This window comes from Dreissena polymorpha, chromosome 1, assembly GCF_020536995.1.
Source record: "Dreissena polymorpha isolate Duluth1 chromosome 1, UMN_Dpol_1.0, whole genome shotgun sequence".
In the NCBI taxonomy this organism is placed as follows: domain Eukaryota; kingdom Metazoa; phylum Mollusca; class Bivalvia; order Myida; family Dreissenidae; genus Dreissena; species Dreissena polymorpha.
The window spans coordinates 28,873,962-28,887,133 of record NC_068355.1 but is presented as its reverse complement, the minus strand read 5'-3'; the positions used below and the strand labels follow the sequence as shown (position 1 = coordinate 28,887,133).

The following is a 13,172-nucleotide window of genomic DNA, read 5'->3' as shown; positions in this document are numbered from 1 at the left end:
CCATCTACCAATCAAACCCAGACTTCATGGGGTTTACACAACTGAAGTATCATTTCCCTTGAGAAATGTAGATGTGGTTTGATAAAATTGTTTTACATAATATGCAGACAAAACGCCCATCTGACTAACCAACTAACAGAAAATTGACTTAAATACATCCTCTCTAAGACTTGGTTTGTGGGTTTTAATAAAATTATCATGCATTACCATCCCCAACTTGAAGGTCATGTTATCCACTGTTGCTGTGAGATTATGATGTTCATAGAGCATTGAGAGCATAGGTGCATCATGAACCTGACCCCCACGGCTGAGGCTGCTGCTGGAGCCCAGACGGTTTGACATTCGGCCTGGAATCCTGTTTCTCTGAAGGGTCACGTTGATGCATTCACATTGTGTATTAGCTTGGCCAGATTTTCAGGGAAGGGTGCTTTGTAAATTGACAGTTTTTCCTGTAAAATAAAATAGAAACAACATGAAACAGTTGCATCAGCACGAGATTATTCTATTCATCTCAACAAGGTCATTTTAAGTAGGCAAGTCACCATTTGACATGAAGTTAGACACAGGGCATAAACTCTACATAGCATTGCACAGTTTTGCAATGTGAGCAGTACACCGAAAGATATGTAAATTGTCAAGAAAATTACGCCAAGTGCATAAATTATTATGGTATTTATGCTTAGACAGGGCTCATTTTTTCACTCAGTTCATAATCCAAATAAATGAACAACGAGATTGCCAACAACATACGCCTGTTTAGAAAACTGTGTTACAGTGATTGTGAGTGCAATGGCAGACAAGTTTAATTTGGTCAATTGTGTTCATTAAACAAAAACATATGTTCAAAGTGCTAAAGTTGATCTGGCTGCTAACAAAACTTGGACGAGAGATTATGATAAAAAATATTATCACCAATTATCATGATGATCCAATGTTTTGAAATATAGAGCAGATAGAATGTTAAAGGCAAACCACTAAAAGACGCCACATTTTTACCCATAGTAAATAATTTTTAATTACTATTAAACCCTTATAATTACAACACAAAGACTTTTAGTTAACATAGGCTGAAATATCAAAATTGTCTAACTCGCTATAGTATCTGATTTCATTTTTGTTTAAAGGCATCATTTAATGTGTCATTTTGCCATAGACAAATGAAAAGAAACAGTCATTATTGAAGTTAAAAAGTCAACCACCCGCCTCCCAAACATAACCTACGCTGCTCGGGTTCCGGTAAATGCCAACGGTAACGTCATATTTACTGTGTAAAGGTTGGCACAAAATAATGATGTAATTTCGCAACAAGGGAATGGAACAATAAAATGGTAATACAAATAAATGAGTTTATAATTTGTAGATGCATTTGGTTCATCGAGCTATGAAAATGTCACATGGACAGAATCATAATGCCACATGTATATGAATATTCACAAAATTGAGCCTCACTCCGTGAAAATGGGGTTAAATGTAAAGAGGATATTTGTTGGATTCGATGGAATATCGATTTTATTTCACGAGTGATCATATAAAATAATATTTTCACAATTGGCGCAGCCAGGCTGCGGGAGTGAAAATATGAATTTTGTATGATCACAAGTGAATTAAAATATATATTCCATCAAATCCAACACATTTTCTTTTTATTTTAATGCTTTTTTCACCGCTTATTAATATTGTAAAAGAGATAAACTTGATAATTTCGCTGAACTTATGACATCATTTAGTCGAAAAAATGACGTCATTTCACTGTAAAACTGAAAAATATCATTATTTTTCACTGTTTAAAACAGTGAAATACCAGTTTTATTTCACTGATATTTCTCTTTAAACCACCGGAAAGCATAAATTAAATGTATGTAGAGTATTGTCTCAAGTTAGCCTGTGCAGTTCTCACAGGCTAATCACTGACGACAATCCGCCTTAGCTAGATTTTTGCCAAAAAGACTTCCTTTATACAAACAAATACCATTACAGCTACAAGTGTTAACCCAGATTAGCCTGCGTGGACGACACTTTAAGCACATGTTCAAGCCTCAATTGTTATTATCCGCTCAAATATTAAAAAAAACATTCACCAAAGGTGAATCTCCAATTTAATTTTCTCAAGTCTCATACATTTGAAAGCCTTCGTCAATCGAACTGTTGATTGCTGAATTTTAAGTGTTGTTGTTGCTGGTGCTGCTGATGTTCCAATTAAGGCTGAAGCAGCAATTTCATGTCAACTCTTTCTCTCTTTCACACTTCAACTTCAGCTTTTGTTGTTGCAAGAGAGACTGAGGACCTTTGAACATAGAATGAGTAGAAAACATACATTTTGTTTTAAAATAAAACACCATAAGTATTTTAAGTACACTGAGCAACACAACACACAGCATATTTCTTTAATGCAAAAATTATCTTTAAAAACATCAATAAGTTCCTTAATTGAAAGCAATCCAATATATCCTTCTTGCTTATTGAAACAAGAGGGTCAGGATGACCCTGAAGACTTACGTTAGTTCAACTTAAAACTTTGGTAGAAGACTTGAAGTTTCGAAAATGGCCTTGATATTGTAAAGATAAACATTCTGACCCAGTTTGAACATGATTGAGTCAATACATATGGCTTCTAGAGTGGTTTATGATTTAACTTTTTTACCTTGTTAATGGAAAGATGTGACCCGATTTCAAACTTGGTCTAGACAAAATACAAACATCATTCAAATGAAGTTTTATGAAGATTGAGTGTCAATAAAGTTATCTAGAGTGGTAACAAGATATTAAGAACATTTGAACTAGTGACCTAGTTTTTGAATGCACATGATGTGAATCCAATGTCAAGCATTCAAGATTATCATTATGACCACGTTTCACCAAGAATGAGTTATTAATGTGAGTTCTAAAGTGAAAAGAAGGTTTTTATATATTGTACCTGGTGACCTAGTTTTTGGATGAATGTTACATTGAAAGAAACTTAGCCTAAAAAATTAAAAGATAAACATTTTGACCAAGTTTCATCAAATTGAGTCATAAATGTGGCATCTGGAGTGGAGTTCTACAATTTGACTTAGCACATAACCTGAACTCCAAATTGGCATACATATTGTCAATATAAGCATACCCACTAAGTTGTATCAAGATAAAGTCATATATGTTGCCCCTGTGGTGGCATCAATATATACTTCTTGCCAAGTTTCATCAAGATTGGATTAACAAATTAGGCCTCTAGAGTGGTAACGAGCCAAAAGTTGACCACGCAGTACAGCACAATACTTAACCTAGGGTTATCACAGTAAATGCTTTATAGAGTAAGTTTAAAACAGATCTAACAAGAGCACCGCCTTGCGGGTGCAGACCGCTCATCTATTTTCTTTTTAAAGGTGAAGGGACTCTCATTTTCAATGACAAAGGAGGGAGGGGTGGAGTGAAGAGGGGTGTATAGTGTGGGATTGTGGACAATTATTACATTATCTTCCAAAAAAGCGAAAAAGTAAAAATATATAAAAAATAAATCGGGGGGGGGGGGGGGGGGGGGGGGGGGGATTTTTTGGGTGCGATGGTTGGACGGTATTTCAAACATAACCATTTAAAAAAAAAAATTGGGGGTGGGGGTGGGGTATAGTGTGAGGGTGTTGTGTGGTAATTTGTGAGATGATGTTTAAAAAAAAAAACATTAAAAAAAAATTTAGGGGTGGGTGGGGTGGGGGGGGTGGGGTGGGGGTATATTGTGAGGGTGTGGTGGTCATTTGTGAGAGGGGGGAGGGGGGGAGGGCACGGGGGATGGTTTGGGTGGAGTCTATTGTGGTATGTCAGGTAAGAGTAGTTTCGTCAAAGTATCAATAAATGTAATCATAAATAAAGAAGTTATGGCAATTTTAGCAAAATTTAATAATTTGACCTTGAGAGTCAAGGTCATTCAAAGGTCAAGGTAAAATTCAACTTGCCAGGTACAGTAACCTCATGATAGCATGAAAGTATTTGAAGTTTGAAAGCAATAGCCTTGATACTTAAGAAGTAAAGTGGATCAAAACACAAAATTGAACCATATATTCAAAGTTACTAAGTCAAAAAAGGGCCATAATTCCGTAACAATGACAACCAGAGTTATGCAACTTGTCCTTTTACTGTACCCTTATGATAGTTTGTGAGTGTTTCAAGTATGAAAGCAATATCTATGATACTTTAGGGGTAAAACGAACCAAAACATAAATCTTAACCAAATTTTCAATTTTGTAAGTATAAAGGGCCCATAATTCCGTCCAAATGCCAGTCAGAGTTACATAACTTTGCCTGCACGGTCTCCTTATGATAGTCAATAATTGTTGCAAGTATGAAAGCAATAGCTTTGATACTGTGGGAATAAAGTGGACCTAAACACAAAATTTAATCAAATTTTCAATTTTCTAAGTATAAAAAGGGCACATAATTCTGTCAAAATGCCAGTCAGAGTTACATTACTTTGCCTGCACAGTCCCCTTATGATAGTTAGTAAGTGTTGCAAGTATGAAAGCAATAGCTTTGATACTTAAGGAATAAAATAGACCTAAACACAAAACTTAACCAAAATTTTCAATTTTCTAAGTATAAAAAGGGCACATAATTCTGTCAAAATGCATGCCAGAGTTTTCTTACTTTGCCTGCCCAGTCCCCTCATGATAGTAAGTAAGTGTACCAAGTTTGAATGCAATATCATTGATACTTACTGAGAAAAGTGGACCTAAACGCAAAACTTAACCAAAATTTTCAATTTTCTAAGTATAAAAAGGGCACATAATTCTGTCAAAATGCAAGCCAGAGTTATCTAACTTTGCCTGCCCAGTCCCCTCATGATAGTTAGTAAGTGTACCAAGTTTGAATGCAATAGCATTGATAGTTTCTGAGAAAAGTGGACCTAAATGCAAAACTTAACCGGACGCCGACGCCATGCAACGCCAACGCCGACACCAAGGTGATGACAATAGCTCATAATTTAAAAAAAAAAAATAGATGAGCTAAAAATGTGTTCATATGTATCACATATCACTAACAAGTTTTCTGGGGTCTATAGCAATTGGGGAAATCAATTCCTGATGTAGTCGATACAAAGCTTCTTATACTACTACTATCACTTGCATATAATAACAATTTCAATCACATTATTGGCTATTAAAGTTGCTATTCAGATCCCCAAAAGTATAAAACCCATTTTACAAAAAACATTGACCCCTTTTTATAGAAATGACTGTTTCATTATGATCATTACATTTGATATGGAACATGATTTTGCAAAGAGTTAAAGAGTAAGTTTTGATTGGTACCTACAAATAATTTGCATATTATTGCCATTTTTTAAATAAAGCTTTTGTTGGTCAATATAACCCATAATTTGAGTGTTAAGTGTGAAACTCTTGTATTGTATTGAAGATGCCTTAGTTTCACGTTTAACCCTCAAATTGAAATAAGATAGTCTGGTCAATTAATTGAAGTGCAGAAAACCCAGTTAGCATTTGGGTTTTACCAATTTGTTAAACTTGATTGCAACAAAAGTCTTAAGTTTATAAAAGCCGCTTTTAGGGAAAATTTGGCTTAATGCATGTGCAGTCGGCGCAGGCTAATCAGGGACAAATTTTTTAACAAGACAGGATTTTCATAAAGAAGAGACTACCTGAAACAAAAAAAGCAAAAAAATGCAAAAAGTGGATAATGTTGTCCTGTATTAGCCTGTGCGGAATGAACAGGCTAATCTAGGGTGAGGCTTAAAGCAGCACATGCATTAAGACAAGTTTTCTAAGAACGAGGCATTTTAAGACGGGAACTCGTGCTAGGTGATCAGCAGTGATTCCTTTTCCAATGATCAGGAGACTTACCTCAGTTTTTAATGTATATTTATTTGGGGCTGTTGTTCGGCCACATTCCAAATGTAACAAAGTATACATTTTTCTAAAATGACTGAATAAAATTAACAAGTGAAGGTTTCCAAAGCAAGGAAAAAATATATGCCATTTCCATTTTATTTTTCTATTCAGCTCTACAAGTTGATCCATAGAAAATGTAATATTTAACACACTTGTATCCTCAATATTAAAGTATTTGTTACCAAAAACTACCAGAACACCAATTTCTCAATTTTACTTAAGCCAAGTAAATTTGTTGAATTGATATCCCCTGCCAAATACATTTTGTTTATGAATGGGTGTAGAACTAAAATAAAAGGTATAAGCCAAGGGTTGTGCCTTTTGTTAATTATTTTTTTAACTCATTTGTACCTGTGATGGGTTTGCAGACAATAAAATGCAGAAAGTATATTTTTCATGAATCAATTACCTATGGACAGTTATTACAGAATCCATTAATGCATAGTAAAAGAATGACTAAATAATGAATAATTAATAAAATTTGTGACCTTTAACCATGATGTGTAACCTTGACCTTGACCCCTAGGATTATGAATGTTGAATGTGAAGCACCCCCCAGATGATTGAGACCAACTATGGCAAGTTTCATGGCTCTGGCTCATGTGTTAATGGAGATAAAGCTCTATGCTTATATTAAAAAGCATTTTTTCAAGATACAAAGGGCCATGCCCTTAGCCCCTAGGATTATGGGTGTTGAATATGAATCACCCTCAGATGATTAATAACAAATATGGCAAAATGCATGGCTCTGGCTCATGTGTTAATGGAGATAAAGCTCTAAGCTTATATTAAAAAGATTTTTTTCAAGGTACACAGGAACTTAACTCCGTTATTAACAGATGGTGTACAATGCCATTTAAGGTGCATCATCCTCTTATCCATATATATACTCATACCAAATTTCAACGAATAAAATCCGCCAAAGCATTTCCAAGATATGGCCCCGGACACAAAAGTGCCGGACGGATGGAAAGACGGACGGACGGACAACGCCAAAACAATATCCCTCCTCCTATGGCGGGGAATAATAAAAAGACAGTTTTTTTTCCGAATACAAAAAGTCCCAGCCCCATTCCAAAAGTGATGAAACAAACTATTACTGGGACTTACCTGTTGAGATTTAGTGCCTGTGTATTACTGGGACTTACCTATTGAGATGTAGTGCCTGTGTATAACTTGGACTTACCTGTTGAAAGGTAGTGCCCATGTATTACTGGGACTTACCTGTTGAGAGGTAGTGCCTGTGTATTACTGGGACTTACCTGTTGAGAGGTAGTGCCTGTGTATTACTGGGACTTACCTGTTGAGAGGTAGTGCCTGTGTATTACTGGGACTTACCTGTTCAGGTGTAGTGCCTGTGTATTAATGGGACTTACCTGTTGAGATGTAGTGCCTGTGTATTACTGGGACTTACCTGTTGAGAGGTAGTGCCTGTGTATTACTGGGACTTACCTGTTGAGAGGTAGTGCCAGTGTATTACTGGGACTTACCTGTTGAGATGCAGTGGCTGTGTTGCAGTTGGGGGACATCATTTGCTGGGCCAAACTTGTGATGATAAGGACCCTATGAACAGATATAAATATCTTAACAAATCCCAGAAATGTATTCAATGCATTCAGAAATGGCATCAGTTACATGGACCAAATATAAAACCCACGAGACTTTGCTGTTTAAAACAACATTTTTATGACGGTTTTACCAGGATCAGTCAATGACCACTAGGACCAAGTTTATTAATAAAATAAACTATGTAGGGGACCTTTAGATGATGTTCCATACCAAATATGAAACACCTGGGCTTTGAAGTTTCAAACAAAGATTTTGGCTGTCCCTATATATGTATATATGTAAAACTGGGAAATCCCAGAGCTTAGCCAGTATTGACCCTTGAGACATAATTTGGTAACAGTTTTAGCAAACTAAATATTAAACCTCTTGGCTATGCAGTTTCAAAAAAGAAGAAAAAAATGAACACCCAAGGAACATTTCTGGGAGATTTCATTTAATTCTCTCCAATACTTTAGGAGGCAATATCCCTTGACAAAAAGTTGACAGACGTACACATACACATCTCAAAAGAATGGACAACATGGTATCAAATGCATTCAAAGTTTCAGGCCTCAAGTAGCAGAAAAAAAGACAAAATCCGTACTTTACCAAAAATTATTTGAATGACTGTGAAACTCTTTGTATTACAATCTACCTTGTAGATGAGGTTATATCTGCCCCTGAGAAGGGAAGTTTGGAGCCCCATGGTTAGACTGGATGTACCCTTGGGGTAGGACTCGTTCAGCTTTGACCCAAATTCCTGGCCCAAGAGCTCACCGCCTATACCAAGGATTTGTCCCCGGGCGTCCAGGCCCAGCTGACCAGAGAGCCTGTTGTTGTCCGCTGTGTACAGATGTGTGACTGCATGGGGTCCTGTAGGGGCCCAGCTGACCAGAGAGCCTATTGTTGTTCCGCTGTGTACAGATGTGTGATTGCATGGGTTCCTGTAGGGGCCCAGCTGACCAGAGAGCCTGTTCTTGTTCCGCTGTGTACAGATGTGTGACTGCATGGGGTCCTGTAGGGGCCCAGCTGACCAGAGAGCCTATTGTTGTTCCGCTGTGTACAGATGTGTGACTGCATGGGGTCCTGTAGGGGCCCAGCTGACCAGAGAGCCTGTTGTTGTCCGCTGTGTACAGATGTGTGACTGCATGGGGTCCTGTAGGGGCCCAGCTGACCAGAGAGCCTGTTGTTGTTCGCTGTGTACAGATGTGTGACTGCATGGGGTCCTGTAGGGGCCCAGCTGACCAGAGAGCCTCTTGTTGTCCGCTGTGTACAGATGTGTGACTGCATGGGGTCCTGTAGGGGCCCAGCTGACCAGAGAGCCTCTTGTTGTCCGCTGTGTACAGATGTGTGACTGCATGGGGTCCTGTAGGAATCGCAAAAACGAGAAAATCCAAGAATTTAATCAATTTTTATATACTTCTTCACAAATAAAAATGCATTTTAGTCGTAGAAGTGTGGTCATTAAGTTATCGTTTTCCTGGATTAACTAAGTGCATATACTTATGCCATTAACTGACAACTGACATACACATGTACTAGAATCATTAAGAGAATGGGAAATGGAAAACAACATCTTCTAATCCGTATAAAAATACTCAGCTAAAAAAGTGTCATTGCTGTCTAGTCAAACAAGAATTTGTAATAATTGTGATGCAGATTATACCCCAATGACACAAGTTATAATATGTAGCATGATGGTATAGAATGTCTCAGTTTTGTAATGTTTAGTGCAGAATAATACAATGTACATTCACAACCTCATATGAGAAGGAACAATACCTGAAAGTGTGAATGCTGAACATTGAATTGTTAAGTGAACGCCCACAGACAGATGGAAAGACAGACACATAGACATCCGTCCAAGGTTATTCCAATATAACCCAATTAACACAGGATATAATAAATAAATATCTTCAGGACATATTCTCACTCCAGGGGCATATGTGTATATTGAAAACCTAGAAAGGTTGTTAATTTAAATTTATGTAAAAATTTTTTTATTTAATTTAAATAGATATTCTTATTGAAAATAAATGCAGATAATTATTTTTAGAATGTTGACTGCATTTCAATTATTGCTTAATTTAAATTAAACAGCATTTAATATGCATTTTGTTTAGTTTATGCAAGGGTAATATTGTTAATAAACAAGTGAAAACAACAACAAAATTTGGTTTAGAGGCTGAATTTTGGCACAAAAATGTATGAATATGCCCTGTCCCTTAATGATTAAAACTGATATCAAATCAACTCTTATATGTTTTTATTTACTCAGTTTCACCAATTAAAAAGACAAAAATCCTGATTGGTAATCAGAACTTTTCTCCAAAAAGGTCAGAAAAAAGCTGATGTAACATGAATTAAATGTGCAATACTAAACTCTTTAAAAACTGAGCTAAATGCATAAGTGTAAAGAGTTGTTCCAGATTTGCCTGTACAGTCTGAACAAACTAATCAGCCACGACACTTTAAGCTTTTATGGAATTCTTTGTTTTAAGGTATATTTCGGAAAGTGTGGTCACAAATAAGCTTGGGCAGACTTTACACACTTTTCTGGGACAACACTTTAAACACATGCATTAAGCCCTGTTTTCCCAGAGTGCAGCTGAAATACTTCCTGTTTTTGTTGCTTCTGCTGCTGCGATAGGGCCATAGCACGAGATTGTGTGAGTCTTGACGCCAAAGTCACTGCCCTGAACCGGGAATGTAGGACAATACTGCTCCTCAGGCGTCAGGTTCACATTATTAGAGAGCAACATATGGAGGTCAGTCACGTTAACAGACGATTCACTCAGTGTCTGCTCTATCTGTGGATCAGATTGTTTCACCTTGAGCGACTCATCGGGACAGGAGTGGAACTCACCAAGGCTCAGCTGTTGGAATCGTTGATGTAGCGGCCTTGCGAGAAGATGTTCATAAGTGACGTGCTGAATTTCTTGAGCGAGTTTTAGTATATGTGCGAAATGATTCAAGGATGTTCGTCTTGTTGTCTTATAATTTCATCTGAAAAGGAAATGGAACGTTAACCATAAAAAGTGTTTTTAATGACAAATAAATAAGCCTTAAATATGAATACTGCTACACCTTTCTTAACATCTGCTTGTTTAATGGGGAAAATTGCGTCTATAATTGATATTTATGATAGCGTAATGTGTTTTTTCCGCAAATTAGCACTCACAATAGCATTTTAATAATGAATAACATGCACACACTTGTTAAATTGAAATGTTTGGGGCTTTAAACAGCAAGGAATACATGGAAAAGTACAGTATGTAGCAAGGTGTCATAATTATATATATATATTTTTGAAACCGGCATTACTTCAGAAATTTAAATGTGAGACTATACCACTTTAAATGTCACTGTGACACAATACAACTGTTTCTTAACAAATACTTAAAAATTTATAATAAGTGCTATAAATATTAATTTCACTTATGTTAAACTTAAACGTGTTGGAACCTATTAAATATAAATAATTTTTTCAGGCAAATCTTCAATTGGGAACTTAAGACAGTAATTATGAGAAAAATATGGAATAGACTTTTTGAGATTAGGAATGGTGCTGAATTTGGGCCCCAACTTTTACAAAGTAAATAACACTGTAAGGTCTCACCTGAAGCTCAAGAAGCAGAGATGACCTTCGAGCCTCGCTGATAACGCTAAATGCTGAGTTTGCGTTCTAACTAACGTTGGGTTGAGAGTCGAAGAGCGAACTGGATGACACATCAAAACTGCTGTCATTTTTCAACGCCTTCTTTATCGTCGAATCAATGTGAGGCTGTTTTGTCTTGAAGTGGTAAGTAACACACCCTGATGGGTTCACCTTTAGCGCCTTGTTGCAGATGGAATTCCCGCCTGAGGCATGCCCCAGGGAAGTACCATGCTTGACTGTTCACAACAAAGTCGGTACTGCCTTTCTTTGTAAGCAACTGCGTCAAAAATAAATGCTTTCTCTTTGGACAGTTTGGACACCTGAGAGGACAAACCTGGACTGTCCCTTAAGTTGAGACCATCCAGGAGTATCCCGGGTGGAAAGCTAACGCTTCTGACTTAAACTCTTCAAACATTCCGTGATTTTCTCCTGTTCCTTGCTGCAGTTCTGTTTGTCACAAAAAGAATGGAATGAGTTATCCAGATTTGTATTTTTTGTAATATTCATTGTAATGTCCAACATCGAGAGCGGACTGTTAGTGTTACCATAACTGCTGCAATAACTTCTTATGTCTGTAACACTTCTACCACCTCCGACACTAAAGTCTATCAAACCGATCAGGGCTCAAGTGCAGACTCAACACGGACATTGCGGTTGTTGAGAAAAATGAGCGAACACTATGTGCTCAGAAATTGCTATGGGATGGAATTGTTTAACAATGCTGACTCTTTGATGCCGGAGGTCAAATGGGAGGAGCTAGGGGTCAGGGGAGGGGTGGTACTGGACTGGGGCTCCAGCAGGGCCGACTTGTGTCGTTGCCGTACCAACTCTATATCAAGGCTGGTGCTCTTCTGAAAACATGGGTAATATGAACTAGTAAAACATGTTCATATTATAATCTATAACAAAATATGAAAGGATTGAAGGATTTCAGCGGCAAAACTTCAGTCTCATGAGTTTTGAATCTGGAATTTCACTGGTTCCTTGTCCAAAATAGCATGACATTTGATTCAGTCATACCATTTCGTACTCAAACATCTAAATTGTTGGTCAATACTATATTAACCTGTCAATTCATAATTAATATTTTTAACTTGAAGATTGCAGATGTAATTTTAAAAACCAATATGCATCGCATTAATATTATAAAGTGTTTTCCCAGATAAGCATGTGAAGTCCACATAATCAGGGAGGACAATGTCCGACTAGTCTGGATTTTCATAAAGAGGAGACTTCCTTTCAAAGAAAGATAACTTTAAAGAGGAAAGTTTTGTCCCTGATTATCCTGAGTGGACTGCACAGGCTAATCTGGGACAACAATTTAAGCACATGTGTTTAGCCCTATTTTCTCAGAGCGCGGCTTATTTAGCTTTTTAGCCGCTTCTTTCCTGCATTACAATAAAAATAGCAGGGAACATCAACTTGTTAAAACTCTAATATGTTTAAATGGTACTCGTTCTATTTAGAACTTTTCTTTTATAATGCCCTCACTGATGTTTTACTGTACATTTATGTTTCAATAAATTGGAGGCAAAAAGTTAACATAAATGTCTTCCCAAAGTTAAAAAAACACAAACAAAATTCTACCATGCCAGATCCTTGATTGTTTAAATCGGATTAAATTCACAAAAGAAAAACATTCAAAAGTAAATTAATATGTAACGAAAGTTGAAGACAAAATTAGACCGCAACTAAAGAGAAACAACTCACTGCTGATGCAAATCTTCAGTTACTTCCTTTGTTATTGTAGGCTAAATAAATAACAAGATGCGTTTGTGAAACACAATGTCCCCCTATATGACGTTTGACCTTGGAGGATGACCTTGACCTTGTGAAGGATGACCTTGACCTTGACCTTTTACCACTCAAAATGTGCAGCTCCATGAGATACACATGCATGCCAAATATCAAGTTGCTATCTACAAAATTGCAAAAGTATTCATAAAATAAGCGATTTGGGCCACATATATTTGACCTCTGACCTTGAAGGATGACCTTTCACCACTCAAAATGTGCAGCTCCATGAGATACACATGCATGCCAAATATCAAGTTGCTATCTTCAATATTACAAAAGTATTCATAAAATGA

At 36.9% G+C, this 13,172-nt stretch overlaps 1 long non-coding RNA gene across 14 annotated transcripts in view; it reads right to left on the bottom strand.

Moving 5' to 3' along the window:
* The window catches only part of LOC127864965 (uncharacterized), a 28,408-nt gene that overhangs the window by 9,737 nt on the left and 5,499 nt on the right, over window positions 1–13,172 (bottom strand). For 13 of the 14 annotated variants that reach the window (XR_008042393.1, XR_008042383.1, XR_008042386.1 and 10 more), the window contains exons 4-8: window positions 11,044–11,933; window positions 8,080–10,430; window positions 7,367–7,439; window positions 2,119–2,284; window positions 208–449 (exon numbers count right to left, since the gene is read on the bottom strand). This is a non-coding gene — a long non-coding RNA (uncharacterized LOC127864965). The remainder of the gene's footprint in view (window positions 1–207; window positions 450–2,118; window positions 2,285–7,366; window positions 7,440–8,079; window positions 10,431–11,043; window positions 11,934–13,172) is intronic. The other variant, XR_008042387.1, reaches the window with a different exon arrangement.